This window comes from Schistocerca cancellata, chromosome 4 (genome assembly GCF_023864275.1).
Source record: "Schistocerca cancellata isolate TAMUIC-IGC-003103 chromosome 4, iqSchCanc2.1, whole genome shotgun sequence".
Taxonomy (NCBI): Eukaryota; Metazoa; Arthropoda; class Insecta; order Orthoptera; family Acrididae; genus Schistocerca; species Schistocerca cancellata.
This window is the reverse complement of record NC_064629.1, coordinates 864,477,166-864,492,754: the sequence shown is the minus strand read 5'-3', so window position 1 is coordinate 864,492,754 and position 15,589 is coordinate 864,477,166. Positions and strand designations below refer to the sequence as shown.

The 15,589-nt window shown below is 43.1% G+C and overlaps 1 protein-coding gene across 1 annotated transcript in view; it reads left to right on the top strand.

The window, feature by feature from the left end:
• LOC126184477 (dynein axonemal heavy chain 7-like) overlaps positions 1–15,589 on the top strand; it is a 1,143,184-nt gene that overhangs the window by 372,429 nt on the left and 755,166 nt on the right. The window lies entirely within an intron of this gene.

Sequence of the window (15,589 nt, the reverse complement as noted above, 5' to 3'; positions counted from 1 at the left end):
ACTGAAGCACGATTTAATACTGTTCAAAATATTTTTTAATGTTTCCTTGTGCACCAAATATTGAAAACTGATTTCATTTGTACTGCATACTCATGGATGAAGGACACTAATTATGTATGGCTGTCAGTGTGGCTTTCTGCCCGCATTCTGGATTATATTCCACTTAGTTATGTGAAACAGAAATACATGAACAGACAGCAACACTTAAAATGTTACTCCTCTATGGTGGGTAATTAAAATACTCGTTTATTTCAAGGTCACAAATTAAGACCTGATGGTGGCACAACAGTACCGATATGTTTACAGTGTTCCATAAATAATTTTTTTCTTGAGAGATGCCTGTACACCACACATTTGAGCATAAAACTGTCTTTCATATAATAAGTAGGGTGCTGTGTCATTTTATTTCACTAACTAAAAACTATATGCAAGGAGCAGAATTAGTGCTACTACAGAATTTGTAACTAATAACAATAATGACGCAAAATCAAATTTTACCGTCTTACTGTCAACATTTGTCAATAGTATGAAATACCAGTCTTTCGTAAGTGATGTTTATTTCATATATTCGTATTTCGTTGCATGAGATCTTATGGAGAGGGAGCACACGTCAAATAGAACTCAAAATCAGCGATTAATACTAGTTTTGGTCTGCCTTAAGTCTACACTCTAGGTTGCATGTTTGTAATTAATTATTAGTATATAATCATAGCGTGTAGGCTTTCACGGCCGGCGTCTTCAGTAATTAAAACTTCCGGGCTAAGAGGCCGTGGTCCAATAATAGAAATACTTCTCCCTGACGTTTCGTTGCCAGCTGCGGGCAACATCATCTGAGGTGAGTCTACGACTGGCCTAGCAGCCAGTCGTAGACTCACCTCAGATGATGTTGCCCGCAGCTGGCAACGAAACGTCAGGGAGAAGTATTTCTATTATTGGACCACGGCCTCTTAGCCCGGAAGTTTTAATTACTATTAGTATATAAATTACAATGATTTTACATAATCAGGTTACAGTCCATATACATTGAAGAGCCAAAGAAACTGGAACACTTGACTAATATCATGTACGGCCCCTGCATGGCCTGGATTCGGCTGACGTCTGAAGTAGTGCTGGAGGGAACTGACACCATGAATCCTGCAGAGCTGTCCATAAATCCGTAAGAGTGCTAGGGGGTGGAGATCTCTTCTGAACAACTTGCTGCAAGGCATCCCATATATGCTCAATAATGTTAATGGCTGTGGTGGTTGGTGGCCAGCGGAAGTGTTTAAACTCATAAGAATGTTCCTGGAGCCACTCTGTAGCAATTCTGGACGTGTGGGGTGTCGCATGGTCCTGCTGGAATTGCCCAACTCCGTCTCAATGCACAATGGACATGAATGGGTGGAGGTGACAAGACAGGATGCTTACGTACGTGTCACCTGTCACGGCCGTATCTAGACGTACCAGGGGTCCAATATCGCTCCAACTGCATACGCCCCACACCATTACAGAGCCTTCACCAGCTTTAACAGTCTCCTGTTGACATGCATGGTCCATGGATTCATTAGGTTGTCTCCATACCCGTACGCGTCGATCCGCTCCATGCAATTTGAAACGAGACTCGTCCGACCAGGCAACATATTTCCAGTCATCAACAGTCCAATGTTGGTGTTGACAGGCCTATGTGAGGCGTAAATCTTTGTGTCACTCGAGTTGGCCTGGGGCTGCGAAAGCGCATATCGTTGATGTTTCGTTGAACTCTTCGCACGCTGACACTTGTTGATGGCCCAGAATTGATATCTGCAGCAATTTGCAAAAAGATTACACTTCTGTCACGTTGAACGATTCTCTTCAGTCTTCGTTGGTCTCGTTTTTGCAGGATATTTTTCCGGCCTCAGCAATGTCGGAGATTTGATGTTTTACTTGATTTCTGATATTCACGGTACACTAGAGAAACGATCGTACGGATACATCCCCATTTCATAGCTACCTTGGAAATGCTGTGTCTCATCGCTCGTTCGGCGACTGTAACACCACGTTCAAACTAACTTAAATTTTGTTACGCTGCCTTTCTAGCAGCAGTAACCGATCTAACAACTGCGCCAGACAATTGTCGTCTTATATAGGCGTTGCTGATCACAGCGCCGTATTCTGTCCGTTTACATATCTATATATTTGAATACGCATGCCTGTACCAGTTTCTTTGGCGCTTCAGTATATCAAGGAATTCGTTTGCCGATATTGTGGTCCATAAGAAATTTTCTCCAGTTTTCAGTTTTAAACTGATGCGTATATTCTTCCTGTTTCATATAATCTGGTAAATTGATAAAACTGTACGTAATGAAGTAGGGCCATTTTTCGATAAGCAGACGATCTGGTATAGGAGAAGAATTTTCTAACGCCCTCTTTTGGTACTATAATTATGTATAAATCTGCTTTGTGGATAACCATCCGACGATCCCAGTTCTTCTTATTTTTAATCGTTTGGTATCATTGCCTCTGAAGTTGCTAGTGGCGACGATGAGCGAGGCTAGCAAACGTCACAGTGTCTCCAGTTCAGTGTCGGTGGTGGTAGCACTGAGCCTGTGCCTGTACTGCAGCTACAGCACAAGGAAGGCTTACATTTCCTGGCCCATGTCCTACCACCCAGGTGTAGCTAGCTACTCCGTTGGAAAACTTCAGACTGCAGCATGCCCAGTGGTGGGGGGGAATGGAAGACCTTCGTCGATGCCTGGGCAGGAGTGGGGATAGATGGACCCTTGAAGGTCCCTTGAATGCTGCTGCCCATTCACCAGGATGCTTACGCGGCACACAGAGGTTTGAAGCCCAGCGACGGGAAATGTAGCCATGTGATCAATTCAGCGGTGAACAACACAGGCTGGACGTCACATTGCTACCCAGCTGTTCCACACACGATAGCCGGTATGGGGAGATGTTTAACGGTAGCTGCTCGGGACTGACTTCATAGAAGCGCAGCGTTTCTGTGTTACCGCGGAAACAATGGCTGAAGTAGCTGTCATCATGCAGATGTCAATCAAGTTGGAGTGGCTTCCCGAAAGCTAGCCTCAGAGCTCTGACACATGGAAGTCTGACGTTACGGAACGGTGAATTCTGTTGGAGAGCTAAGCATGCAGACAGGTAACTGGCAGCTGTCTATGTCCATTTCCTGGTGTGCTGTTCTTGGGTCCAAACCCTGTCACAATCCATTCTGTTACAGTCGCTTCCTCATAAGAAAAATCTGGTCTCTGGATTCCTGCTGAAAACTAACTGTAGCATGAGCACTGTTTTATTTACAAGTGTTTACACTTTGTGTTTCCTAGTTCACTCATGGTGACACTTGGTCCTTTACATTGTGTAAACTTATTTTTCGAACTCACTAGCACTTGTCTCACACACAGATATTTTGTTCACTTTTGATTCTACTCTTTCCCAGACTGTTTCTCGTTGATGCTGTTATTAATGGTTTGAACCTGTAGGTTGAAAGTCGGCAGGAATTGATTCTGTGCTGCTTTCGGCTTCAACTGTTAGTAAGCAATATCTCTTTCACTCAGAATCATACAGGCAGCTAAGGTAGAGGTTCCTATAGTTTTGAGTTGATGTTTGTGTTCGGAATGGCACGTTTTTACGTGGTCTAAAAGGTGCTCCCTTGATATGTGACCATTTTACACACTTTAAATTTGATGTAGGGAGTCGAGCGGAGTTGGGTCTACAGTGTTATTCAAGTAAGGGCAGGTTGGTTAGGTAAATTATGTGTGGGTGATATATAAGATGGTATTTCCAATGGTAGTGGTATCGGGTGCCACTGATCAATATCCCTTAACCCTGTAGCTCTATGTACTGTGTGACATTGTAACGTCCTTGCTCATAACATGTAGAAATAACAACTGCTGGGTTTTCTACAGATTGTAAACAGTACAGACCTACTTTTCAGAAGAATTTGGTTTTGTCTGTGACCATCTCTAGAGGACATTTTACATTTTATAGCAGATTTCTAGGAATGAAACAAGATGAACGCACATGACCTCAGGACAGTGTATACCAGTTGTGCAGGGAGATGGAGATCCACCCAGCTTGGCAATGCAGGAACTCCTGCGTAGAGAGCAGTGCGTGGGACTTCCTGGCTATTATTACCCTTCGTCTTATTGAAGTTAACTGAGTTAGCAAAAAGTCGTTTCCATTAGAGCTAAATTCCTGTGACCAATGTGCACACATTAGACATATGTACACAATGCCGACCTTCTTGCTTTCATGCCTGCTCAGAATAAACAACTACTTCAATTAAAAGTGAGCTCTTTACAAAATAATTAACATATCGTACCATGTAGCATCAGTGTTTTCCTGCCAGCCTAAGTGCTAAGGTTCTACTACCATCATTAACAACATTGCAAACATAGCTTTAGCGCAAAGATTCTTCAGTCTTTTACATAAGCAAGATCATTCCTTTTTGCTCACCCAAGAGCTGCTTTCATAAAAATAACACCCTCTATATTTCAGTACTTCCTAAATGTAAACATTACCACAACATATATACACACATATAACCCTAATGATTAGTACATAGACACTTAAAATTCGTAAACACATTACACCCCCAGTTATCTTGGAATATTCCTGTTAGCCTAAGTGCATAGGAATGTGGCAGAATAACGGTTGGGGAGTTCTACTTTTCTTGCCCAGATTTTCCCTTCGTTTCCTTTTTTCGTAGGCGTCATCTCCCCCTTTCCGAGGATGCTACCGCAAATGGAGACAGCACCAATGGGGCCCATGAAAAGGTTGACTAACACATCATTTGTATTACTTGACAATGTCCTTGGTGAAATGTAAGAAATTTATTAGTCTTCCCCGTTGGTACATAGTGTTGGTTAGTATCACTGATTGTTCGATTTGATATTTGTGTAATACTGTTTTTTATTATGGGTACTTTTCTGTCATTCCAAGGATTTTGCGATCATCATTATATTTTAACTTTTACGAAGAATTTTTTTACTTACGTAATATCTTTTCGTGGAGGGGTCTTTAAATTGCTCAAAAGGAGCATCTTCTAACCAAAAAAAAAACCTCATTCGCGGATAACCCTGTACATTCAGAAATTTTTTAATTATGTGCTGTGACTATACGTAGGTGTAAGACGTCAAAATCATTTTGATGAAAAGAATTAAATTTTCACTTTTCAGCGGAGTGTTCGCTGATATGGAACTTCCTGACAGATCTAAACTGTGGAGACGACGTACTGGCAGAAGTAAAGCTGTGAGGCTGGGTTCTGGGTCGTGTAGAGCACGAAAGACAAAGGTCCTGAGTTCGAGTCTTGGTGTAGCACACAGTTTTAATCTGCCAGGAAGTTTCATGTTGATGACGGCTAACACTGCAACTCAATATTTTTGCACGTGTACGATGGACTCCCTCAATATGTCTGTTTGCATTTGGGTATAATTCAATAGTCCAATGTGCCATGTGTAATAATTTGCACAACTGCTGCATTAAATCGTACACAAAATTCGTTTATTGGTCATTTATCACTCTCATCTGTTCCATACTTTAGTACACATTGGTTAAATATCACTTGTGCCACTGTTTCTGCCTGCTGGTTAGGTATTGCTACCATGGACACAAAACGTGAAAAATGATCAATCATCGTTAACAAGTATCGGTTTCCTGCTGGTATTTGAACAATTGGTCTGAGTACATCGATGCCAGTCATGTGACTTGGTTTACCTGCCTCTGATAACCTCTGCAATGTAATCATTTGATGACTGAATGACAGAGTTCCACTCTTTGTGTGCATGGGCCACGATTTTGCACATGATGATCTACATCGTGTTTCCGTGTGATCTGCCAGTCATTTTGGGCAACACTGTGTTCTGTGGCTCTGTGGCCACTGTGTCCACCTAAAATTGAATAATGAGTCTGCCTCAACACCTCATTTTCTAATTTCACTGGTACCGCTGTGTGTAGCCCCCATCTTATCTCTCTGTACAGCACTCTGTCTACTATGTTGAACTGTGGCTGCGTAGCGAACCACTGGAACCTGCATCAGTGCTCCGGACTTCTTTCCATTCCTCTGTGTTTGCTCTGGATTCATTCTGTAGCATGAATTTTCGACTGAGACTTTCACTATTCTAATGTGATTTACGCAGTAGATGTACTACTTGAGAATCGTCTTCATTCAGTCACAATGTCGATCTAGTGAACCGACTCATTGGATCTTTAAATCCTTGTAACCATTTCAGTGCTGTATGGTCAGTTATTACTTTAAAGGGTCGTCTGTACAAATAACAGTGGAAATAAGTTGTTCCATATGTTAGAATGGATATTTCTTTCTCAGTAGTTGAATAATATTTTTTATTGTACTCAGTTGTCTTGATGCATATACTACACTCCTGGAAATGGAAAAAAGAACACATTGACACCGGTGTGTCAGACCCACCATACTTGCTCCGGACACTGCGAGAGGGCTGTACAAGCAATGATCACACGCACGGCACAGCGGACACACCAGGAACCGCGGTGTTGGCCGTCGAATGGCGTTAGCTGCGCAGCATTTGTGCACCGCCGCCGTCAGTGTCAGCCAGTTTGCCGTGGCATACGGAGCTCCATCGCAGTCTTTAACACTGGTAGCATGCCGCGACAGCGTGGACGTGAACCGTATGTGCAGTTGACGGACTTTGAGCGAGGGCGTATAATGGGCATGCGGGAGGCCGGGTGGACGTACCGCCGAATTGCTCAACACGTGGGGCGTGAGGTCTCCACAGTACATCGATGTTGTCGCCAGTGGTCGGCGGAAGGTGCACGTGCCCGTCGACCTGGGACCGGACCGCAGCGACGCACGGATGCACGCCAAGACCGTAGGATCCTACGCAGCGCCGTAGGGGACCGCACCGCCACTTCCCAGCAAATTAGGGACACTGTTGCTCCTGGGGTATCGGCGAGGACCATTCGCAACCGTCTCCATGAAGCTGGGCTACGGTCCCGCACACCGTTAGGCCGTCTTCCGCTCACGCCCCAACATCGTGCAGCCCACCTCCAGTGGTGTCGCGACAGGCGTGAATGGAGGGACGAATGGAGACGTGTCGTCTTCAGCGATGAGAGTCGCTTCTGCCTTGGTGCCAATGATGGTCGTATGCGTGTTTGGCGCCGTGCAGGTGAGCGCCACAATCAGGACTGCATACGACCGAGGCACACAGGGCCAACATCTGGCATCATGGTGTGGGGAGCGATCTCCTACACTGGCCGTACACCACTGGTGATCGTCGAGGGGACACTGAATAGTGCACGGTACATCCAAACCGTCATCGAACCCATCGTTCTACCATTCCTAGACCGGCAAGGGAACTTGCTGTTCCAACAGGACAATGCACGTCCGCATGTATCCCGTGCCACCCAATGTGCTCTAGAAGGTGTAAGTCAACTACCCTGGCCAGCAAGATCTCTGGATCTGTCCCCCATTGAGCATGTTTGGGACTGGATGAAGCGTCGTCTCACGCGGTCTGCACGTCCAGCACGAACGCTGGTCCAACTGAGGCGCCAGGTGGAAATGCCATGGCAAGCCGTTCCACAGGACTACATCCAGCATCTCTACGATCGTCTCCATGGGAGAATAGCAGCCTGCATTGCTGCGAAAGGTGGATATACTCTGTACTAGTGCCGACATTGTGCATGCTCTGTTGCCTGTGTCTATGTGCCTGTGGTTCTGTCAGTGTGATCATGTGATGTATCTGACTCCAGGAATGTGTCAATAAAGTTTCCCCTTCCTGGGACAATGAATTCACGGTGTTCTTATTTCAATTTCCAGGAGTGTATTATATGGACTAAGTCTTTCCACTTGTTGGCTTAAAAAGCACCTCAAGGCAAAGTTGCCAGCATCTCACAACAGTGCAAACTGTTTTTGGTAACCTGGAAAACTGGGAACGGGACTAGAGGTCAATAAATCTTTTAGTTTTACAAATGTCGGCAAGACTCACCGCAGGAGAAACACCGCTCTGTAGATGTCCAGCGCAACTCTGAACGAAACGTTAGGAGCAGAAGAGTTTCATGGACCACAACCTTACATCCCGGAAGGTTTACCAGAAGATATGTCATGCGGTCGTGAAAGCCTTCATACTATGATTTACAAATGTTGTTTCACAATGTCGATATCATTAAAATTTTATCCTGGTCTTCAATAATTGGCTGATTAGTCTTACAGTTTCAGCAAATTTTGGAATAAATTTTTTTATAGAGCTCCCTGGGCCTCAATATGAGTGCAGTTCCTTTTCTGTCATGGCTGTCATAAAATTTTTACAGGCACCAACAAGTCGTGGATCGGCGTTACACTTTTCTGGCTGATACTATGGGCCAAATAATGGACATGTTGCAAAACGAAATCGCATACTTACAGACTGATTGTCAGTCCTGCAGCACGTGAACTCTCAAAAACTTCACGTACACGCATTATACGCTCCTGGATATCCTTGGAGAACACAGTCATATCATTTACATAGATCGTGCAGAGTTTTGATTTTACTTTGGCTATACATCATCTAGCAGGCGGTGGAAAGTTTCTGGTGGGCTTTTCAGCCCAAAATCATGCAACGGTACTGACAGTTACCAGATGGAGTAGAGAATACTGTTTTTATACAATCTTCAGATACTACCTCTAATTCATGTTACCTACTTCATAGTCCCATGGCTGAAATATAAAGACACTCTTATAAATAGTCTAAGTTCTCTGTTGTATAGGCACAGAGAAGACACCTGTGGCCGCTTTCTGGTTTAAATAATGGTAGTCCCAACAAAGCCATATGGTTTACACCTGTCTGATGATTTATTTGGTACAATGACAATGGGTGCATACCCGGGGCTCTTTCTGTCTTCTATGGTGTCATCCTGAAGTTTTTGATCTATGAACCTATCCTTGACAGTTTTCAAATGCTGTGGAACTCTACAAGGTTTCTTGTAGACAGGTGACTAGGCCCCTACCATAAATATTTTATTTTAAACTTTGGTTTTTTAGATTAAGTCAGAAAATTTTAATGTCAAAAAATAAAACAACACATTTTTAAGAAACTTTTGATGTCACTAGTTTACATAAATTCAATACTTTACAAATTATACGTTGTTTTTAGGTTGTTTAGATGTTAAACTTTTAAATCGTGGTATAATCTAATATGTGTGCTAATACTGACTCTGTGATCATAGCTAATCCAACAAGCCGCTCTTACCCGTTGTAGTTATCAAACAATTTGTTCTTAACCCTTGCAGGGAAACTGAATGACTGCTCTGTTTCGGTAACAGTAACAGGAAAAGTGGTGAAATTCCAAAAGGCTACCATTACATTTGGAAATAGTCTTTGTTAATAAAATTTCAGTTATGAGTAGCATCGAGGAGGTGCACAGGTGCATGTGGCTCAGACCCATAATTAGTAGCACGATTTGTTTTAACTGTAAATTTCTTCTTTCAAGACCTGCTTATTAACTTCTATGTTGTAGAAAGATATCATATGTTTTATGCACTCTGGTAGCGTAGAATCGCCTAGGCTTATATAATCTCATAATAGTCTAAATGTGTTGATCATGTTGTCTATGGTAGCATAGTTATAGCACCTGTATTTAGAGTGACATTGAGAATATTTAGTTTAAAACCGTCCTCTAGACTCAGGTTTCAATCTTCTTCTGCCGATTCATCTATAAATAATTTTCTTTTGCCCTTTAGATTCTCTGTGTCATGATTCATTACATTGAAGTCAATTGATAATCCAATATTTTCTACTGTCTTGCAAGTTTCTGAGTAAATAGTATCCCACCGATTTCTTAATTTATTTAATTCATCTACTAGATTCTCAATATTGGCACTTTCAACGTGTATTGTGGCTGCTCTTCCTTAAAGCATAACGTTATGTCTGTTTACTGTAGCTAATAAATCGCATCACATTGAAGACATAAAGACATACTGAAATGATTTCAAATACTTCTGAATGGTCTTAAGTTCAATGTGTACCTCCACAGTCGAAGTTAAAAGCAAATTCAACCACCCTTTGAAGTCCTGGCAGTTGCTTAGCAACTGGACACACGTTCAGAATTGCTACAGAGTGGCTCCAGGCACAGTCTTCTGTGTTCAAACACTTCCGCTGGCCACCAAACTCCCCAAAGATGATTATTATTGAGCATATCTGGGATACCTTGCAACATGCTGTTCACCCCCTCGTACTCTTACGGGTTTATGGATAGGCCTGCAGGATTCTTGGTGTCAATTTCCTCCAGCAATACTTCAGACATTAGTCGAGTCAATGCCACATCGTGGGTCCAACACGATATTAGGCAGGTGTACCAGTTTCTATGGCTCTTCTGTGTATGTGTGAGTGGCAGGAATTATGGTGGTGCACTGAGTTAGTCGCCGACTGAAACGTCTTTCCCGATGTCATTAAATGGTTTAAAGATGATGCTAATGAAATTCTAAAACATTGGTGAGCTTTGTGTGACATCTGGAAGGGGAAGGCGTCCTATCCCAAGAAAGGTTCAAATGGCTCTGAGCACTATGAGACTTAACATCTGAGGTCATTAGTCCCCTAGAACTTAGAACTACTTAAACCTAACTAACCTAAGGACATCACATACATCCATGCCCGAGGCAAGATTCGAACCTGCGACCGTAGCAGTCGCATGGTCCCAGACCGAACGGCCTAGAACTGCTCGCCACACCGGCCGGCGCGTCCTATCCCAGTGGAAGATATTTATGAGGTTTCTGTGGTGGCAACTGGCTATTCAGCACTAGAGATGGGGGATTCGCCCCTGAACTGATTCATAGAGTTGAATCTTTCAAAGGAGTGAACAATCAGTGAGTCAGAAAAAAAGAACGGTAGCTCCAAACGTTTCCCACAGCAGAGAGAGAGAGAGAGAGAGAGAGAGAGAGAGAGAGACAGCATATCAGCGGGGCCTCTGCTGGTCAGAGCACACTGCACGCCACACAACACAGCCAACGCCGGCCTCTGCCCTCCTTTTACCTTGGCTGCCTGCATTGTGTAGTGCCCCATTGGATTTTGTGTTTTACATATGCCGTGCCGTCTCAGTGCTTCCTCTGCTGCGTGCAGTGTCTGGCGCAGCTTAACTTAGCATCGCACTCCGTCGGCGATCGTTTCAGTCGCACGTCCTGCCCTCTGGGCAGTTGATGTGAGCAACAGGACAGAGAGCCCCTAGCGGAGAACATAAGAACTACTTGCAACAACCTGCTCGCAAGAGAACGGACGATTTGTGTCGGAGCGGGTGACTGGTGGCCGTTTACCGCTCCCCCCACCCTCAGAACTCGCCTGCTCAACGCTCATCCCACCGTTCTCGACTCTAGCCAGAGTGTTGAGCAAAGCAACTCAGGTGTCACTCTGGTCTCTGCGGTCTTAGCTCACGCAGTAATACAGCTCGCGGCTCGACCTGCTTGACTCAGCGCCTCTGCATCGGAGTTCGTCTCTACTGGATATTGTTCTTCGTAGTAATACCACTATGTATATAACATTATTATGTTATGTATACATCATTTGTTTTTATTTTATTTTTATTTGTTTAAACTGATCAGATTAGGTTCCTGACGACTCCTCTTACTATAGGATTTTTATTATGGCCACTCGAATTTACGCTTTAATTACGAGCGAACCGATAAACATATCGCAAAATGTGATACACCGATATTTTCCTTGTTTTATTCTCCATAAGGCTATATGCAGCACTTTAGTCTTACAGCCAATTTATATATATTTTTTTCTTATTCTGGTACGGATTTCGCGATTTTAGGCGTCTTTGGAAGGAAACGTTTACTTTAAAAATACAGGGTGTTTCAAAAAGAATACCACAACTTTAAAAATGTGTATTTAATGAAAGAAACATAATATAACCTTCTGTTATACATCATTACAAAGAGTATTTAGAGAGGTTTTTTTTCACTCAAAAACAAGTTCAGAGATGTTCAATATGGCCCCCTCCAGACACTCGAGCAATATCAACCCGATACTCCAACTCGTTCCACACTCTCTGTAGCATATCAGGCGTAACAGTTTGGATAGCTGCTGTTATTTCTCGTTTCAAATCATCAATGGTGGCTGGGAGAGGTGGCCGAAACACCATATCCTTAACATACCCCCATAAGAAAAAATCGCAGGGGGTAAGATCAGGGCTTCTTGGAGGCCAGTGATGAAGTGCTCTGTCACGGGCTGCCTGGCGGCCGATCCATCGCCTCGGGTAGTTGACGTTCAGGTAGTTATGGACAGATAAGTGCCAATGTGGTAGCGCTCCATCCTGCTGAAATATGAATTGTTGTGCTTCTTGTTCGAGCTGAGGGAACAGCCAATTCTCTAACGTCTCCAGATACTGTAGTCCAGTTACAGTAGCACCTTCGAAGAAAAAGGGACCAAAAACTTTATTGGCTGAAATGGCACAGAAAACGTTCACCTTAGGCGAGTCACGTTCATACTGAGTTGTTTCCCGCGGATTCTCAGTGCACGCTGAACAACTGTCGTCGATTCACTTCTGCCGTACTCAATAACACAAAAAGCTTTCTGTTGAGCGGTCGCCATCTTAGCATCAACTGACGCTGACGCCTAGTCAACAGCGCCTCAAGCGAACAAATGTACAACTAAATGAAACTTTATAGCTTCCTTAATTCGCCGACAGATAGTGCTTAGCTCTGCCTTATGTCGTTGCAGAGTTTTAAATTCCTAAAGTTGTGGTATTCTTTTTGAATCACCCTGTATATGGCTTGTGATGTATTTGTATGAGGTTAATGAAATTTTAACACATTATAGCCAAATATACTGTTAATGTAAATCACAAGTTACAACGTTTTATGATCACTCGAAAAACCACGATAGTGCAAAATAAATCAATAATCAAAAACTTTGTCATATCGTGGAAATTTCAATAAACAATACAAAATTCTTACTCATTAGTTGTGTTACTTCATAATAGGATCAAATAAGATCAAAATACAGGTATAGTACTGGAATAAACCAAGTTTAAAGGGCAATGTGCCTTCCATTTATTTTCTATTGTGAATGAGTGGTGAGTCATGAAAAAGAGCTAGTTCATTTCAGGGACTGAACAGTTCTGATCCGATCCCTGAAAAGAACAGTTTTGCCCATCTCTATTCAGCACATGCTCCCGGTAGTGGTGGTGCTCATGCAGAATCACGAGAATTGTACATCCCATTATCAAGTATATGGTAGGTTTTCCGGTCTATTTTACACTGGCACCCGTACACGATCCGTTTGGGGTAACACTTGAAACCTCATGATGTGCAGGAACATTCTGTATTTGCCCTTTAGCTTCTGGCATAGATCAAATTTGACTTGTGGCTGCGCAATAATCTGTAGAGTGACTGGGCACATTTTACACTCCGTAGTGCGGTGAGTATACAAAACTGCTGACTTGTACCGTGACTTTTTCAACGTTATCGAGACCTCCTTGTACCGTACAGCAAATGTGTGGAAACCCATGTTTACATGCAATGGGGCAACACCTCATTTTGCTCGTCCAGTGAAGCAACTGCTTAATGCAACCGTCCACGAACATGTTAAACTTAGGGGTCTTCCAAATGCAAGGCCTGCATGATCACTTGATTTGAATCAAGTGATTTTTGGTTCTGGGGATGTCTCAAAGAACGCATTTACATGGGACACATTCAGTGTCTACCTAAACTAAAGGCAGCATACATGAACATGTTACTCCGATTCCACTAAAATTACTAGCAAACAACTGTTTATCACATTGTTTTGTAGATGCAGCATCTCGATGACGTCTCTTGTACTCTTATTGAACAAACTGAGTAACCGGCGATTTATAATAAGATCGATACTATGCCTTTCTCACTTGTTTCACCTTTTCTGCTCACGTCCTGTTCCCAAACTATTACATTTGGAAACATTTCTATACGTCTTTCTTGCATTCACAGTGCCGGATTTAAGCCTGGTGGCCAAAATTAGAAATAATTTTTTTCAGTGTAAATCGGTTCCACAATAACGTATTAGAATCTCTACCAAATTTCGCTGCCATACGATAATTACAGCCCACACTGGATCTCTGTAAGCAGCTGCACTTTATCATCAACCAGCACTTATACTTCCATTAAAATCTGGAATCAACTGACATAAATCAAAATACATTCGTAGATGTTACAACACTCTGACGTCTTTAATAATAATGTTTTTCGCTAAACATAGTGTTATGTACTGTTCGCGCCTTACATGCAGAACCATAGTATTTTGCACCATTAGTTCAATGGTTCAAATGGCTCTGAGCACTATGGGACTCAACATCTTAGGTCAAAGTCCCCGAGAACTTAGAACTATTTAAACCTAACTAACCTAAGGACATCACACACACCCATGCCCGAGGCAGGATTCGAACCTGCGACCGTAGCAGTCCCGCAGACACCATTAGTTATACAGGGTGTTCATTTTAAGTGAAGACAATGAAATATCTCGAAAACCACACATCGGAACAAAAAAGTTATAATTCAAATTTGTTTGCTCGGAGGGGGACATCCAATGATACCACCCTAGCACGTGGGCCAGCTTTGAAATCTTCTATGGGAACCCCCCTTTTTTATTGCAGATTACGATTTTATGGAAAAATCTACGTACGTTTTGTCTGAAACATTTCTTTCGTTTCGACACAGATGGCGCTGTAATCACAGGAATAGAAATGGGTACACAGTCGTAATTGACCACAATGAAAACCACATTCGCAACGTTGTATTCCTCCGACATATCGAAAGGAGGACTAGCCGATGCGCCACCATGACCATGTAGAGAACTATGACGTATCATAACAGGTAGTACACAGCGACCAGAGCCCATGTATCATGCAAACGTAGAACAGAGAGCGGGTTTAAAATTTACAATACTTGCATAGTGTTTATTGCCTGCACAACTACCTATCATTTGGAGAACAGACGTGCAAGTGGACGATGAATGTTGCAACCACAGAAGAAAAAGTTGAAACGATCCTGATTAGCGGAGAATGTAGGAGAAATGTTGAGGTAGCTGTTGCCTTGTATGTCGAGCGTTTTCCACAGAAAACTCGCTCTCGTTCTTTCTTCTGCAAGGTTGTGAACGCCTTTGTGTCTAATGGCAGCGTACAGGCCGGAAGAAGGAAACGAGTCAAACGTATTACAGGAGAAGCTAATGAACCTGTACCAGCGACAGTGCAGCACAATACACGGATCAGCGCCCGGCAATTACACCGCGTTTCCGGTATGTCAGTAGATAGTATTGTCACAACAATGCATCGTCATAAGTATCATCTATACCAAGTGTTACTGCATCAAGAAGTTCGTGGCACAGATTTCCATAATTGGGTACTGTTTCGTGAATGGGCACGTCAACAAATGCAAACGACCTCACATTCTTTGCCGAGGTACTATTTTCCTATGAGTCTTCATTTACAAACCATGGCAGTGTCAACCAGCATAACGTGCATTACTGGAACGTAGACAATCCCGACTGGTTACGGCAAGGTGACCATCAACGTCCTTCATTGGTCGGTTAACGTATGGTGTGGCATCATGGGAAAAAACTCATTGGTCCGTATTTTATCGACGGCACCTCGAATGAACGCAAATATCGAACGTTTTTGGAACAGGAACTTCCTGTACT